Here is an 18,246-nt window from a genome sequence, read left to right on the forward strand (position 1 = left end):
ACCACACCACCATATTAGGGAAACTGAGACTCAAGACAGAGCTAGAATGGTGAAGGACCTGTGGAGGGGGGTGTGGTAGGAGGCTGTAGAGGTGACCCAGCAAAGCCCACACCCCATCCCCTTCTCGACTCAGGTATCTCATCTGCTCCCCGGCCATAAGGCTGTGAGGGTCCCACTGAGGCAGGGGCTACACCACTGCAGGACCTCCCTGTGGAAAAGAGGTGACTCTCCTGCACTTGACACTCCTTTATCAATGTCCTTTGTCAATGTCCAATGTCCTATGTCCAATGTCCAATGTCCTTTGTCAATGTCATGTCAATGTCATGGTCCTTGGTGCTAGCCCCACCCAATTAGTCAGCAATTTCTACCCTTCCCATCTCCACAGCAAAGCTCAAATAGAAATAATAGTAAGTAACAAAGGTGTCATGGCTTACCACCAGCTATAGTGTGTGCTAAGGGCACCAGTCTTGTGATCTCATCACAACCTCAGACCCCAGATGTCCCCAATTCACATGAAGAAAGGAGGATCCAAGAGGCTAAGAACCAAGAATAAGGAGAGCCCAGATTCCAATGCCTTTGGGCATGGTGTTCAGTCTCTGCTTTCTATGAAAGCTGAGGCATGGGGCCATCAAGTTGTCCCACTCTAAGTTCACTGTTTCCCACCCCATCCACCCCCAACCTGGACTGAGCTCCTCAAGACAATTCCTAGATGTCTCCTCTTGAATACCCATCATGGACCTGCCTGACACAGAGTAGGTATTCAACTGAGGCTTGCCCACTCAAGGGTGTATGGGTTTCAGACTCTCCAAGACATAGAGTGTAAAGCATTTTCCTTCTTCTAAGAGTCTCCCACGAGCAACATGGGATACAATAACCCATGTAAACCCAGGAGAAATGCTTTTACTTTTGCTCCCAAAGAATTTCCCAATCCATATGCACAGAGGAAAACCCAACCTGTCATGAAAGGTCCATTAAGAAGTCAGAAAAAAAATCTGTTCTTGGTATTAGAATATTTGTACCCAAACCCCACCACTCTAACTGGCTAGCCTCCATCATCTGCAAGTGTCATTTACACAGAATAATCTGTCCTCAATATGTCAGATAACTAACTGAGGCATTGGGACCATCATCAAAGATACCAATGTCAGGGTGCCTGGGTGACTCAGTTGATTAAATACAAAGGTGCCTCTGTTGGATGTGTTGAAGGATGAAGGGATATAACAGAATGGGATGGAGTCAGAAATCAGTTCACTTCCAAAGGCAGAGTTAGGCATACCAATGAACCGGGCCCTAGTGCTGTCCTCAGTCTAACCCACATCTTCAGGTTTCATCATGGTCTGTTGACAAAGCGTTGCTACAGGTGCTTGGTAAGTAATGATTTCTTCTGCTGTGTGACAGCAGTGGGAATCTTCTATGAGTAGAAGGCAAATAACTCTACACATATAGAGGAGCATCTGAATCTGGGTGCCTTCTCCAGCAAAAACCAGAACTGTGAATCCTCAGACAGACCAGCACACCCTTGGACCTAGCTATTCCTGGGGAATAGCTCTAAGGAAATAAAACGCTCAGACAAGACATATACACGATGTTAATCACTAATAAAGAGGAAAAACCCAGAAACAACCTAACTTTCCAACAATAAAATGGTAGTTCGGGGTGCCTGGCTGACTTAGTCGGTAGAACATGCAACTCTTGACCTCAGGGTTGTGACTTCAAGCCCCATGGTGAGCATAAGGCTCAATTTTAAAAGAATTTTTAAAATTAAAATGGTAGTAGAATGGGAGACAGAACATGAGAGACTCCTAATTCTGGGAAACGAACAAGGGGTGGTAGAAAGGGAGGTGGGCGGGGGGTGGGGGTGACTGGGTGACGGGCACTGAGGGGGGCACTTGATGGGATGAGCACTGGGTGTTATTCTATATGTTGGCAAATTGAACACCAATAAAAAAATAAAAAAAATTAAAAAAATTAAATGGTAGTAACATTAGGAGACTTTCCTGTAACAGAATATGCATCCATTCTAATAGTGAATGTTTTTGAAAAACATTTAGTGGCCATTTAAAAATACTTTAAAAAGCAGAAAGTTGGACAGCCCGGGTGGCTCAGCGGTTTAGCATCGCCTTCAACCCAGGGTGTGATCCTGGAGACCCAGGATCGAGTCCCACGTCGGGCTCCCTGCATGGAGCCTGCTTCTCCCTCTGCCTGTGTCTCTGCCCCCCTTTCTCTCTCTGTGTGTGTCTCACTTGAATAAATATATAAAATCTTTAATAAAATAAATAAAAAGCAGGACGTTACAGTATCCTCCTACCTTTATAATTAGACTGTACAACTGAGAGAGCCACGTATAAGCAGGTCTTTGCGCACACACCCAACACACATACATACGTGCAGCTCTCTGGAGGGAGAAGGAAAAAGAAAGATAGGAAAGATGAATGAAATGTATCAAAATGTAATACTGATCATCTTTTTTCATTTTAATTCCAGAATCATTAACATATAGTGCTATATAAGTTTCAGGTGTGTAATATAGTGATTCAATAATTCTACACATTTCTTATCTATTCCAGTGCTCATCACATTAAGTGTACTCCTAATCCCCATAATCTATTTCACCCATTCCCCACCTGCCTCCCCACCAGTTTGTTCTCTATATTTAAAAGACTGGTTTTTTTGTTGTTGTTTTTTGTCTCTTTTTTCTTTGTTTGTTTTGTTTCTTAAATTCCCACGTAAGTGAGGTCATATGGTTTTTATCCTTTTCGGACTGACTGATTTCACTTAGCATTATACCCTCTAGCTTCATCCATGTTGTTGCAAATGGCAAGATTTCATTCTTTTTTATAGCTGAATAATATTCCATTGTATATATACACAACATTTTCTTTATCCATTCATCTAGGGGTAGATATTTGAGTTGCTCCATATTTTGGCTATTGCAAATAATGCTGCAATAAACATAGGGGTGCAAATATCTTTTAAATTAGTGCTTTCATATTCCTTGGGTAAATACCCAGTAGTGTGATTACTGGATCATATGGTGGCTTTACTTTTTATTTTTTGAGGAAACTCCATACTGTCTCCCACAGTGGCTGCACCAGTTTGCATTCCCACCAAGGATCGCACGAGGGTTTCTTTTTCTCCACATCCTCGCCAGCACTTATTATTTCCTATGTTTTTTATTCTGATTGTTTTTTCTTTTTTTAAAAAAGATTTTATTTACTTATTCATAAGAGACACAGAGAGAGAAGCAGAGGCAGAGGGAGAAGCAGGTTGCCCATAGAGCAGGGAGCCAGTTGTGGGACTCCATCCCAAGACCCCAGGATTGCGACCTGAGCTGAAGGCAGATGCTTAACCAACTGAGCCACCTAGACACCTCAATTTGCATATAGGGGCACCTGGGTGGCTCAGTTAAGTGTCTGCCTTTGGCTCAGGTCATGATCCCAGTGTCCTCAGATAGAGCCCCCATGTTAGGTTTCCTGCTCAGCAGGTAGTCTGCTTCTCCCTCTCACTCTGTCCCTCCCCTGTTTGTTGTGGTCACACATACACACTCTCTCTCTCTCTCTCTCTCAAATAAATAAATAAAATCATAAAAAAATAACTCTGCATACAGCTATGAGTGATCTCCAGGATATACTGTCAAATGAAAGAAAGCAGAGTGTGAAATAGCATATAGGGTGGGCTCTATTTTAAGAAAAGGGAGAAGGATTGCTCTTTCCACTTTGTATCTTATAAGAGATACATGCAGACTAATGAGTGCCTGTGTTTGTCCTCTTACAAAAGTCAGTGATACGACCTTTAGTCATTATTTCAGGGCATCTTTAGACTAATCTTTTACAGAATTATGTAAAGTGTTCCATAAAGCTCCATCACTCCCCCAAATTTCCCTCATCCTTGACCTGGAAGGCAATTTTTAATTTTGAAATTAATGCATAAAACTTGAAAGAAGGGGAATAGGTGTGGAAAAATGTTTACCAGAAAGTTAAACGTATTTTTTTTTCAATGGAACTGTCCATTTAAAAAATAAAAGCAAACCTTGGGATGGGGGGAAGAAAGTAAGGAAGGAAGGGAGGAGAAAAGAAAAGAATGAAGAAAGAAAAGGAGGAAGGATATAAATGTATATGTGTATGACTTTTTCTATATATTAAAGTAACAGTAACTAATAACTAATAAAAGTAACCCAAAACTAATAAAAATGGTTATGAGGGGAGGGGCGCCTGGGTGACTCAGTTAATTAAGTGTCTGACTCTTGATTTTGGCTCAGATCATGATCTCAGGGTCCTGGGATGTGCCCTGCATTGGGCTCTGTGCTCAGCGGGGAGTCTGCTCGAGATTCTCTCCCTCTCCCTCCAGCCTTCCCTGCTCTCTAAAATAAATAAATAAATATTTTAAAAAATACAAGTTTTACATAATTTAGAAATAAAAATAAATAGGGACACCTGGGTGACTCAATGGTTGAGCATCTGCTTTCAGCTCAGGTCGTGATCCCGGGGTCCTGAGATCAAGTCCACATCTGGTTCCCTGCAGGGAGCCTGCTTCTCCCTCTGCCTGTGTCTCTGCCTCTCTCTGTGTATCTCTCATGATTAAATAAATAAAAATATTTTTTAAAAAAGAAAATTAAATTTAAAAGGAGAATATTCCTAAAAGATCAAAAGCAAACCAAAACAAATGTATCTATATAAATAATTGGCTGCTAACCACAAGGAGAGGAATTATTTCAAGACACTTTAAAACACATTATTTCAGTCGTATATCCAAAAGACAAAACACCTATACTAAAAAATCCTAAACAGGATTCAGCAAGCTCATTGTTAATGGTAATGGTGTGTAAATATCGAAACAAAATGAATACAGTCAAGTAGGAATAAAGGGAACAGATTCATCTTGACAAAGAAAATATTAAAAGTCTACAACTAACATCATACTTAATGGTGAGAAACTAGGAGTTTTCCTGCTAAAATCAAGAACAAAGCAAGGATAACCCCTCTCGTTATTCTTTTCAATATCACACTGGACATCCTAGCTAATTGCTATAGATTGAGTATCTGTGTCCCCTCAAAATTCTTCTTTTTTAAAGATTTTATTTATTCATGAGAGACACAGAGAGAGAGGCAGAGACATGGGCAGAGGGAGAAGCAGGCTCCCTGCAGGGAGCCCGATGTGGGACTCAATCCCAGGACCTCAAGATCATGACCTGAGCCAAAGGCAGATGCTCAACCACTGAGCCACCCAGGCATCCCTGTCCTCTCAAAATTCTTATGTTGAAACCTAATTCCCAATGTGATGGTATTTGGATGTGGACTCTTTAGGATGTGATTAGGGCATGAGAGTGGAGCCCTCATAAATGCACTACTGCCCTCATGAGAGACCCCAGAGAGCTCCCTCACACCCCCTCCCTCCATATGAGGACACAGCCACCTACCAAACAGGAAGCAGATCTCACCAGATGCAAAATCAGTGGGCACCTTCAGCTTGTGCTTCCCAGCCTACAAGAATATGAAAAAGAAATTTCTATTACTGATAAGTCACCCAGTCTGTGGTAATTTGTTACAGCAGCCTGAACAGACTAAGGCAGGCTTGCAGTAAGACAAGAAGAGGAAATGAAAGGCATATTGATTGAGAAGGAAGAAATAAACCTGTCTTTGCCCAGAGATGCCATAACTGTCTATGTAGAAAGTCCTGAGATAATAAGTAATTATTAATTGCAGGATACAAGGGTAATATGCAAAATTCAATCACTTTCCTGTATACCAGTGATGAACAAGAGGAATTTGAAAATAAAAATACAATGCCACTTACACTGGCACTCCCAAAATAAAATACTTAGGTGTAAATCTTACAAAATATGTACAGGATCTGGGCACCTGGGTGGCTCAGATGGTTGACCTGTGGCTCAGGTCATGATCTCAGGGTCCAAGGATTGAGCCCCACATCAGGATCCCTGATCAGCAGGAAGCCTGCTTGTCCCCTTCCCTCCTCCTCTGCGCCCCACTCCCCGCCCCACTCATGCTCTCTCGCTCTCTCTCTGTCAATTGAATAAATAGAATCTTTTAAAAATAAGTACAGGATCTATATGAGGAATACTACAAAACTGATGGATGAATTTAAGAAATGAAGAGATATTTCATGGTCATGAATAAGAAGACTTAATGATACCAAGGTGTAAGTTTTTCCCAATTTGATCTATAGGGTCAATGCAATCCCAGTGAAAAACCCCACAAGTGGGGTGCCTGGGTGGCTCAGCTGGTTAAGCGTCTGACTTCAGCTCAGATCATGATCTCAGGGTTCTGGGATCAAGGCTCCAAGTCAGAGTCCCTGCTCAACAAAGAGTATGCTTGTCCCTCTGCCCCTTTCTCCTCTCATTCTTTCTCTCTCTCTCTCTCAAATAAATAAATAACATCTTAAAAAAAAACCCATGGGATCCCTGGGTGGCTCAGTGGTTTAGTACCTGCCGTTGGCCCAGGGCCTGATCTTGGAGTCCCAGGATCGAGTCCCATGTCAGGCTCCTTGCATGGAGCCTGCTTCTCCCTCTGCCTGTGCCTCTGGCTGGCTCTCTCTCTCTCTCTCTCTCTCTCTCTCTCTCTCTGTGTGTGTCTATCATGAATAAATAAATAAAATCTTAAAAAAAACCCAGCAAGTTATTTTGTGGCTATCATGAAGTGGTTCTAAAGTTTACGTGGCAAGGCAAGAGACCCAGAAGAGCCAACACCGTATTAAAGGAGAAGAACAAAGTCAGAAAACTGACACTATTCAATTTCGAGACTTACTATAAAGCTACAATAACCGAGACACTGTGACATTAGTGAAAGAATAGACAAAAAGAGGGGTGTCCCAATGGCTCAGTTGGTTAAGAGGTTAAACAACTGACTCTCGATCTTGGCTCAGGTCACGATCTCTGGGTCCTGAGATGGAGCCATGTGTCGGGCTCCACACTCAGCACCGAGAGCACTTGAGAGTCTCTCTCCCTCTCCCACTGCCCCTCCCACTTGTGAGCACTCACTCTTTCTAAAATGAGTAAATCTTAAAAATATATACATATGTTTTAAAATGCAAAAAAAGGCGTCATCCCCCCAAATTCCATGTTTAACCTCCCTCTCCCACCTTCCAGCATCTTCCTTCCCACACAGAAGTTTTTCAGTGACAGAGATGGAAACTAATCAAAGCAGAGACATCAGGAGGGTACTCCCTATTCCTCTCCAAATTTTCCAAATAGGCAACACTTGGATTTTCTTTTTCTATTTTTGGTTTGTTTTTTTAAAATCAGTTGAGAATCTCCTTTTGTGTTTCATTTTACCCTCACTGAAATGGGAATAATACTTCTAAATAACTCAAACTGTGATGAATTATTCAAAATTCAAGTCTATACATAAATAATGTTACTTACAATACTGTTTCCACCAGGCATTTAACATATGAGCATTCTGGTGTATTTTTTCACACTGAATTGTCAGTGAATGGAATGCTTTTTTTTTTTTTTTTTCCTTTCAAGCAAGTTTTTTTTTCCTTTTTTCAAATTTTGTATGTGAAATTATTTTTATAAAGAAAAAAAGCATTTATTCTGAAAAGGATGCATTCATTTTGTTCTTACAGGTCTAAAATTAAAAACTATGTTGGGGAGATTTAAATAGGATTGCCAGATTTAGGAAACAAAATACGGAATGCCCAGTTACATAGGCATTTCAAACAAACAATGAATTTTTTAGTATGTCTTAGCCAATCTTGGAGACAAAATTATACTAAAAAAAATTGTTGGAATGTTTATCTGAAATTTCTATTTAACTGGGTATCTGTATTTAACCTAGCAAACTTCGAGGTGCATAAAAGTGCTTGTTGAAATAATAGGTGGTATATAAATACAACAGAATATAAACTCAGTCATCAAAAAGAGTGAAATCTTGCCATTTGCAACAACATGGATGGATCTAGAGAATACTAAGATATATTTTATTTATATATAAATAAGTCAGAGAAAGACAAATACCATTATGATTTCACTCATATATGGAATTTAAGAAACAAAAAAAAATGAACAAATAAAAAAAGAACAAATGAGGGATGCCTGGGTGGCTCAATGGTTGAGCATCTGCCTTTGGCCTAGATCATGATCCTGGAGACCCAGGATGGAGTCTCACATTGGGCTCCCCGCATGGAGCCTGCTTCTCCCTCTGCCTGTGTCTCTGTCTCTCTGTGTGTCTCTCATGAATAAATAAATAAAATCTTTAAAAAAAATTAAAAACCAGACTCCAAACTAGATAGAATACATGAGTGGTTGCCAGAGGGGAAGTAGGTGGGAGGATGAGTGAAAAAGATGAAGATTAAGGAGGCACTTGTGATGAGCACAGGGTCATGTATGGAAGTGTTGTGTTAAACACCTGAAACTAATGTAACATTATGTTAATTACACTAGAATTAAAATTAATGATAATAATATTAAAGTTCTTATCAAAACCTGGTCGCTGAACTCTACCTCCAAAGTTCCTGATCCAGCCGATCTAAGTGGGGATGGATAATTTATGTTTCTCACAATCTCCCAGGTGATACGGATGCTGCTCCGGTGGCACTTAGGGAACCAATCCATTGGCTTAGAAACAGCCTTCATTTAGAAGTAACATCTGTGTCAAATAGTGTCGGGGGAATCAAATGAGGAGTCAGTTATAATGTCTGACTGAACACAGCATCAAATCAGTGTATCACTTTCTAATTTTATACTTAATTACCTGCAAATTACAGTACTAGATTTTTACCCTAATACTGAACTTTTTTTAAAAAAATTATTTATTTATTCGTGAGACATAGGCAGAGGGAGAAGCAGGCTCCATGCAGGGAGCCCAATACCGGACTTGATCCCAGGATCCTGGGATCACACCCTGAGCCGAAGGCAGAAGCTCAACCACTGAGCCCCCCAGATGCCCCTAGTACTGAGCTTTAGATGAGCTTTAGAACAACCTGGGAGCTTTTCATTTCTTCTGATGTAGGGTGTGGCCCCTAGAAATTCTTATCAGTCAGGTGGTGTGGAGCAGAGCAGAAGCACCTGTGTTTTCTAAAACTCCTTCAGTGGCTGATTCTCCTGGGCACCAGGATTGAGAACCGCTGCCCTATAGTAACAAATACTGCTCACAGGCCCTACTCATGAGATCCTGGACCACTTACGGAAGAGCATGAAACCAGAAGCTTAATTAGGAAGAAAAATACAGATCTGAGTTGTCAGTGTGAGTTCCTCTGAAAATCCACATTACTGTGATTAATGACGATCCATCCCATAAATTTAAAAAAGTGATAGGTAGAGAAGAGGTGAGTTTTCCAATTCTTCTCTGCAGAAGTAGGCGGTGTTTGATGGCTCAATGATATATTGCCTGATTCTTGAAATATCTTCTAATTCCTTTCTTAAGAGCTGTTTTTTAAAACAGGTAAGTGTAAGAAAAATGTCTTTTTTTAAAGAAAAATTTCTTATAAGATGCGTTGGTGTTATTCAGAAGCTTTATTTTTTTAATAATAAATTTATTTTTTATTGGTGTTCAATTTATCAACATACAGAATACAGAATAACACCCAGTGTTATTCAGAAGCTTTATACTTCTTCGAAACAAAGATTTACTTCATGTGAGGATAAGATCCTCTTGCTTAGAAAGCATTGTAATGGCTGCTGGTTCCTCAGAATATTCTGTAACTTTGAAAGTTTTTTAAATAAATGAAAGTTTTAGAGAAATCAGTGAGCATCTTTACTGGAGCCCTTTTTAGAAATGTTTGACATATTCGAATTTAGTTTATTTCACGATTGTGATGAGTCAGATTAAAGGTTACCAGAGACTTAAAATAGGTACGTTCAGAATTTAGCAAAGGGGAAAGCTACCCTGGGTGCCCTATTCCTGAGACTTTCTTGTAGGAGGAGGTCAGAGTCAGTCCTTACAGGGTTATTAGGACTTACTTCTTTATAGGGTCACTAGATAAGACAGTCCTCTTCTAATTTTTCCTAAAGGCAATTTCTTGGCATTGTTTTTAAATATCAGCAACAAGTAGCCTTTGGAGCTTTGATTTTTCACCCCCATGGTGAAAATGAGGGCACTTCCAGAAAGTAACTTAGAGTATTCTGAATTATTTTACTGTAAAGTTTCTAAAACGATAGTGTGATTCATGGTTTTTGAGTGCTTCTCCAATCCTGATTGTGATGGACAAATTTGGTGCATTTCCTTCTAGGCTTTGTTATGCATGATATGTTTTTCTTTTTCTTTTTCTTTTTTATTACATGATAGGTTTTTCTTTATTATTCTTGCACTTGTTCTATTTTTCCAGCTTTCTTTCATGAAATCTTTTTCATAATAAACACCTGTCTTGTAAAAGTACATATTTTTAATCAATGGCTAAAATTAAGCATCTTATAGGGAAAATTAAATTATGAGATAGTTTACAATTACTCTTCTCTCCGTAGATTTCACTTCAACAAAAAATTTTTAAAGACTTTGAGAGAGAGAGAAACAGAGAGACCACAAGCAGGGAGAGGGGCAGAAGGAGAAGCAGACTCCCCCCTGAGCAGATCACCTGGACTTGGGGCTCCTGCGAGGACCCAGAGATCATTAACTGAGCTGAAGGCAGATACTTAACTGACTCAGCCTCCCCAGGTGCCCCTCACTTGAGCAAATTTGGAGCAGGGAAAACCAAATGAAAAGATAAGGAGCTATAATTACTAATTGGAAAAAAAAACAAAACAGTTCAGTGTATATATTTAAGAATTACAGGGGCACCTGTCTGTCTCAGTCAGTAGAGCATGTAACTCTTGTTCTCATGGTTGTGAGTTCAAGTGCGATGTTGGGTGAAGAACCCGCTTAAAAAAATAAGTAAATAAAATTTAAAAAATATTTCAAATTACTTATTCAGTAACTCATTAGTGTTTGCTCACAGCTTTTTTTTTCTTTTTTTTTAATTTATGATAGTCACAGAGAGAGAGAGAGGCAGAGACACAGGCAGAGGGAGAAGCAAGCAGGCTCCATGTACCAGGAGCCCGATGTGGGATTTGATCCCGTGTCTCCAGGATCGCGCCCTGGGCCAAAGGCAGGCGCCAAACCGCTGCGCCACCCAGGGATCCCCTTGCTCACAGCTTTTTAAAATGATTTCTGAAACAGGCTTATGGCTGTACACTAATATCATGTACTCAATTAGGAAAAATTCTAAACCAAGGGGGCTCAGGGCATGATCCCAGAGTTCTGGGATCGAGCCCCACATTCGACTCCCTGCAGGGAGCCTGCTTCTCCCTCTGCCTATGTCTCTGTCTCTCTCCCTGTGTCTCTCACAAATAAATAAATAAAATCTTTTAAATTAAAAAAAATTCTAACCCAAGGTGCAATGATGGGTTTCCTCTTAGAAATCCCTGTTGTTGTGTTGGCTAATCAAGAGTCTACTTAGAGAAGAAAAGAGTGACATTTTTCTCTGACTTTGAGGGTTTTGTTTTGTTTTGTTTGTTTGAAGGATACTTACTTGTGAAACTGTTTCTAATCCTTGCTTTGAAAACTTCTTTTTACACCAGGTAAGTAAACTTTTTTTTTTTTTATGACTGCAGTATCATTTTTTCTGGATGTTTGTACAGGAATCTTGAAAAGGCAGCTTCCCACCATTATTTTACTTGATCTCCCTGTTTAGTCTGCAGAGTAATGCATATCATTCTCAGACTAAGCCCATGTGTTGCTGGGAGGCTATTCCCATCTGTTCCTGGTCATCTTTCCATCCATTCACCCGTGTCAACCTCTATAGTCACACCAATCAAACTTGATTGCACAGATTTAAATAACTGTTGACCTCTAACAGATCAAGCTGTTTGAAGGCAGGGCTGATAAAGCTGATAAGTCTGAATCTCTGTATCCAGGTCTTCAAAGCCTTGGAAGTCCTGTCTTCAGATTCTTAATCTGATAGGCCTTCCACCAGTCTAGACTGCATTAGGAGGTTGTCCTAACCTTTAAATACATTGTTAAAAGCATCCTCGTGTGTCAAGGGTATCCGCAAACTTCTTGACTGTGCATCGTGATTTTGCAGAATTTGAGGAATAAGTCTCTCATTTGGTTGGAAGTTTATTGAGGGGTCTGTTGAGGGCCTTTCTTTATACTGAGAATGGGGGATGAGAAGGTGAAATGCGGAAGAGCAGTCACACAATGACAAATCTTCCAGACTTCTAGACTCTACAGTTATCCTTGGAGAGTTGTGATGAGTGTTCTGATCACCTCCTTGAGAAAACTTGAGAGCTACAGACAAGATAGGGTAGCCGATACTACAAAAGGGGTGTCTACCAGAGATAGCCTTGAGTTTCCTCAGCGTGCTGATTTAATCCTGTCAGTTGCCAAATGAGGTATAAGTATTGTCACTAATGAAGAAACTGAGATCAGAGAGGTTACCTGCCCAAGATGATGGGATCAAATTCCCAGGGCCTAAACTTGGCTTCACAGAGACTTTTCCTTGCTCTGATGCCACTAAACACCTATGCTATCTTGGCTGCCTACCAGATGAACAGCTAGTTCACTTCAGACACTGAGATCTAAAATGTTTACAATTTAAAGCAAGTTTAGAGTGGCAAAGCATATAGACATTTCACTCATGTGGATTGTTTATAGATCACTAGATAACCAGTGATTGGATTGTGACATCAACTCGTAATTCTTAAATTCTTTTTTTTTAAGATTTTATTTATTTATTCATGAGAGACACAGAGAGAGGGGCAGAGACACAGGTAGAGGGAGAAGCAGGCTCCATGCAGGGAGCCCGACGTGGGACTCGATCCCAGGACTCCAGGATCACACCCTGGGCCGAAGGCAGATGCTCAACCCCTGAGCCACCCAGGTGTCCCTGATTCTTAAATTCAAATGGATTTTACTCTCTATGGATCATTTGTGGGTTTTTTATGAAGTATCAAATGACTTGCCATATAGAGAAAATGTTTCGGAATGATGTACAAAGCTTGTTTCCTATACTCCCTAGCATGCCTCAGGAAAATAGGGTATATCCTGCTTTCAAAAGAAGTTCACTGGGATTTGTTCAATAAATTCATGATTGCTTCCCAAAGTTGTCTAAAGGCAGGTAGAATTAAAGCTAGGCATTCTCTTATCTCAAGGAACGTTCATGGAAGATGTTCTAGAATAATCTAGAACATTGTTTTCTTTCTACTATCCCCAGAAAACTAGATAAACTAGAACCCTAGTCTGCCAAGTCATGCTCATTGAGTACAAGGGAACTTTATGTAGAAAACTATGTCCTTCCAAAATGAAAAGTGTTTTAGTCTTTCAATTGAATTTGTAATTCTTGGGCTCTTCTTCCTGCCACCAGCAAAAGTCCGCCAGGTCTGGGATCCCACATGTTCCTAACTTAAACACTATAACACGAGAGGTTCGGCATTCAGAGAGTTTCTTGATTCCGCACCATGAATTCATCGTGCTTTCTAGGTTAGGATGTGAGCTCCTCATGATTGGAATGACTTTGTCAACTGAAGACTGGCTAACTTTTATCTTTTTACTAGTTTTTCTCTGGGCACTGATATTGAACACGTGAATGCTATAACAGAACAATGGAGAAGGTTAGTCAAAGACAAGCAGGACATTATGGTGTCCACCTACAGGATGAACTCCCAGCTGAATCCAGTTGCAGGCACCAGAATGAGCCTCTATTCTTGTGTGCAGAGCCGGGCCTCAAGTATATTTTACTTTCATTTACTTAAACATGAAATAAATTTTCATTTTTAAACTATAGCATCAAAAATTTTGTTTCTAATTCATTTTTTAAATTTTTTAAAAAATTTTTAATTGGAGTTCAATTTGCTAACATATAGCATAACACCCAGTGCTCATCCCATCAAGTGCCCCCCTCAGTGCCCATCACCCAGTCACCCCAACCCCCTGCCCACTTCCCTTTCCACCACCCCTTGTTCGTTTCCCATAGTTAGGAGTCTCTCATGTTCTGTCTCCCTTTCTGATATTTCCCACTCATTTTCTCTCCTTTCCCCTTTATTCCCTTTCACTATTTTTTATATTCCCCAAATGAATGAGACCATATAATGTTTGTCCTTCTCTATTGACTTATTTCACTCAGCATAATTCACTTTTATTCTCAGAAAAGCTTTCCTTGTGTTTAGGGCAGAGGAAAAAATTCATCTTACTTCCAACTCCTCTCCTAATATTAGGGATACAATAAAAGAGCCAACAGAAGTGGTGGGTTAAGTAAGAAAGTTTTCAGAACCAATTTGCTATAACAAAATACAGATAGGGTGGCTTACACAACAGAAATCGGTTTCTCAACATTGGGAGGCTGGAAATCTGGTGCTGATGCTGGTGGGTTCAATTTCTGGGGAGTGCTCTCTTCCTAGATTGGAAAGGACCACCTTCTTGCCATGTCTTCATGTAGCCACTTCTCTGTACTTGTGGAAGAAGAAATCTCTGGCATCTCTTCCCCTTCTTTTTTTTTAAGATTTTTATTTATTTATGGGAGAGAGAGAGAGGCAGAGGCACAGACAGAGGGAGAAGCAGGCTCTATGGAGGGAGTCCAACGTGGGACTTGATCCCGGGACCCCAAGATCACACCCTGGGCCAAAGGCAGGCGCTAAACCTCTGGGCCACCCAGGTATCCCCATCTCTTCCCCTTCTTACAAGAACATCAGCCCTAACCAATTAAGGATTTGCCATCCCTAGGACCTGACTTCACCTTCCTTCTGATATGCCCTGTCTCCAAATAAAGTCACATTGGGAGTTAGGGGTTGAACATAAGAATTTTGGTAGGACATAATTCAGCCCATAACCAGGAACAAATATCAGTAGTGGCAAGCCTGAAAAATCTGGTTCTTCATGTTCTTCCCAGGTTCCATCCTGGGTTCTATAAAGGACAAGGGCTGGTTGTGCAGAGTGGCAACCTCCATGAGTAAGTGTGGGTCCTGACACCTTCTCAGATACTGTTAGTACCTGACTTCAACTACGCGAATGTGGAGGGACAATAAGAAGGGTAAATTGAGATGCGGATTGTAAGCAGAGGTCAAGACTCACTCACTTGGTTCATTACATGTCCTCTTCCTTTGGAGTCATTTGTGAAGAATAAAAATTATAATGCTAAGCACTCTAAGCCCAGGGTGCATTGTGGATAAACTAAGGTAGAAATGAAATGTCTGTTAGGAAAGATAATTCCAGGGGCACCTGGGTGGCTCAGTCAGTTAGGCACCCACCTTCAGCTTGGGTCATGCTCTTGGGGTCCTGGGGTCAAGCCCCATGTTGGGCTTCCTGCCAGTGAGGAGTCTGCTTCTCCCTCTCCCCCTTCCGCTCCCCCTGTTCCTGCTCTCATCCTCTCTCAAACTAAATATACATCTTTATTTTTATTTTTTTAAATATAAATCTTTAAAAAAGAAATTCCATTCTGAGTTTTGGCTTTCCTATGATCTGAAGATTTCAAACTACAGCAAAGAGGGTAACATTTAGAAAGTCATCTGAAAAAATGTGGAAGACCTTCACACAAACTATAAAACTCTAGTGAAAGACATAAAAGACCTGTATAGATGGAAAGACCACCAAGTTGCCAGATAGACACCTCTGTCTTATAATAATGAGTTTTCCTTTAAAAATTATTCCTGTAAAACTACTCCCATCAAAATTCAAATGGGAATATGTTAGTTGTTTATTGTGTGTGGGAACTCAAATTTGATTCCAAATACCTCCTGCAAGTCTCCCACACTTTCACTAAAACGAAAAGTGCTATGAGCATGAGGGACCCAAACCTATCTCACAGGGAAGTCCCTTTGCTGTCCTAAAAGGAAAAAAAAAAGCTGGAGAAAAGCTTGCAACCCATCATTTCTAGGAACTTCTGAAAGCTGCTTAATAAGGAGGCAGGAAGAAACACACAGAAGGGGAGACAGGACTCGGGGAAGCCACTTGTTGACACGATCTGTCAAATACCCAATATCACAACAGGATAGAAGCTCTGAATCAGCAAGTTGTAAGGTCTAATCTGTATGGAAGATGCAAGACAGAAACAGGCAAGTCAAAGAGGAAAATCAAACCAAACCCAAACTTGCACTAAAAAATTGCAGAGGGGCACCTGGGTGACCGCCTTCAGTCCAGGGCATGATCCTGGAGTTCCAGGATCGAGTCCCACATCAAGCTTCCTGCATGTAACCTGCTTCTCTCTCTGCCTGTGTCTCTGCCTCTCTCTCTCTCTCTCTCTTTCTCTGTCTCTCTCTGTCTCTCATGAATAAATAAATAAAATTTTTAAAACAATTAAAAATTTTAAAAAAATTAAAAATTGGGGCGGGGGGGACTGGCTCCTTGAAAAGACAAGTGACAGAAAAATCTGCCATTTAAATCAGGAACAGGACAAGAATGGCCACTATCATGGCTTTTATTTAACTTTGTACTGGTGTTTCTGGTAGTAACACAGTAAGGCACAAAAAAAAATATTAATGGTTAGAGGTATAAGGATTAGGAAGTGACAAAATTATTTTTATTTACAGGTACCATGTCACCTAAATAGAAAGTATTAACTGTTAGTACTAAAGAGAAAGTGCATTTAAAAATCCAGAACAGACACCTGGGTGACCCAGTGGTTGAGCATCTGCCTTTGGCTCAGGTCGTGATCCAAAGGTCCTGGGATCGAGTCCCATGTCGGGCTCCCCACAGGGAGCCTGCTTCTTCCTCTGCCCATGTCTCTGCCTCTTTCTGTGTCTCTCATGAATAAATAAAAATCCTTTAAAAAACCTCAAAACCTAGGAGTGTCTGGATGGCTCAGTCAGTTAAGTATCTGCCTTCAGCTCAGGTCATGATCTCAGTGTCATGACCTCGAGCTCTGGTTGAGTCGGGCTCCCTGCTCAGCGTGGTGTCTGCTTCTCCCTCCCCCTGCTCTTGTCTCTCTCTCTTCCCCTCTCCTTCAAATAAATAATATACACAACAAATCACACACACACACACACACATATATATATATATATAAAAGACCTAAACCTAGAAGTCACAATTATAAAATATTGAAAAGACATAGTAAGGATCTTGCATTTATAATTATGGAGTAGGGAACAATGACAATGTCTCCCCAAGTGATACATGAAACCCAGAAAACATTAAAGATATCATGAAAAAAAGTTAAACGATAACAGGCAGACTAGGAGTAATAAATATTTATAAATAGTTGATCCCATAGAAACATAATGAAAACAATGAACTAAAAGATAAGGTATACTGAAGGCAGAGAGGTGTGTGTAGGTGTTACAGGAACCATAAAATGAATACACACACACACACACACACACACACACACACAAAACCCTGCTACTAAGCAATCTGAATTCGGCAGTCAACATTTTCTTTGCCAAGTAGAGAAGGACCGTAGGCAGAAAGAAGACAAGCAGAGATGGAAAGAGTGCTGGTTGCATCGTGTCCTAAGCCCAGACACCGAGCCCGAGCCCCTGCCTGCCCCAGCTCTTCCTTCAATCCTGTGCACTTCTTCACTTTGTAATCAACCAACACATTCCTTGGCTTTCTCTAATAATGCCAGTTTGATTTGAGTTTGTGTCCTTTGCAACCAAAAGAGTGCTTGGCCCCTTGAATCTGTCCATTAAAAACATTTGGTTAAGTGTCCAACTCTTGATTTTGGCTCAGGGTTGTGAGATCGAGCCCCATGATGGCTCCAAGCTGGGTGTGGAGCCTGCCTAACATTCTCCCTCTCTCCCTCTCCCTTTGCCCTTCCCCACTCCCTCCCCCTGCTCAGGTTCTTGGCTTTGGCTCAGGTCATGATCTCAGGGTCGTGAGATTGATCGTGAGATGGAGTCCATGCTCAACACGGTGTCTGCTTGAAATTCTGTCTCTCTCTCTCTCTCTGCCCTTCCCCCTGCTTGCGTGTGCACTCTCTCTCTCTCTTAAATAAACAGAATATTTTTAAAAAATATTCACTGTTCCCCCAAGAAGATCTTTTGCAGGGAGTCCCAACTATTTAGCAGTGAAGTTACAGCAGAACCTAATGGCTCGATGGCTCTTGCCACTCACTCATCCTTCTGTTACCTAAAATCTCTGTTCTACACTGAAACTAAACTAAGATTACACTGTATGTTAACTTACTGGAATTTAAGTAAAAAAAAAAATCACAATGATAACAAAAATCCCTGAGCAATCATAGCATGTGATTAAACCTCACAAAATGGGGTCAAGGCCTTCCATAGAGTGAACAGACACCAGTCTGAGCACAAGTGGAAAGTTGATACTTAATATATTCTGTTTGAAAGAATCACTCTAAAAAAGAGTCTTAAGGGGCATC

The sequence above is a fragment of the Nyctereutes procyonoides genome, unplaced genomic scaffold (assembly GCF_905146905.1).
Source record: "Nyctereutes procyonoides isolate TBG_1078 unplaced genomic scaffold, NYPRO_anot_genome, whole genome shotgun sequence".
Taxonomy (NCBI): Eukaryota; Metazoa; Chordata; class Mammalia; order Carnivora; family Canidae; genus Nyctereutes; species Nyctereutes procyonoides.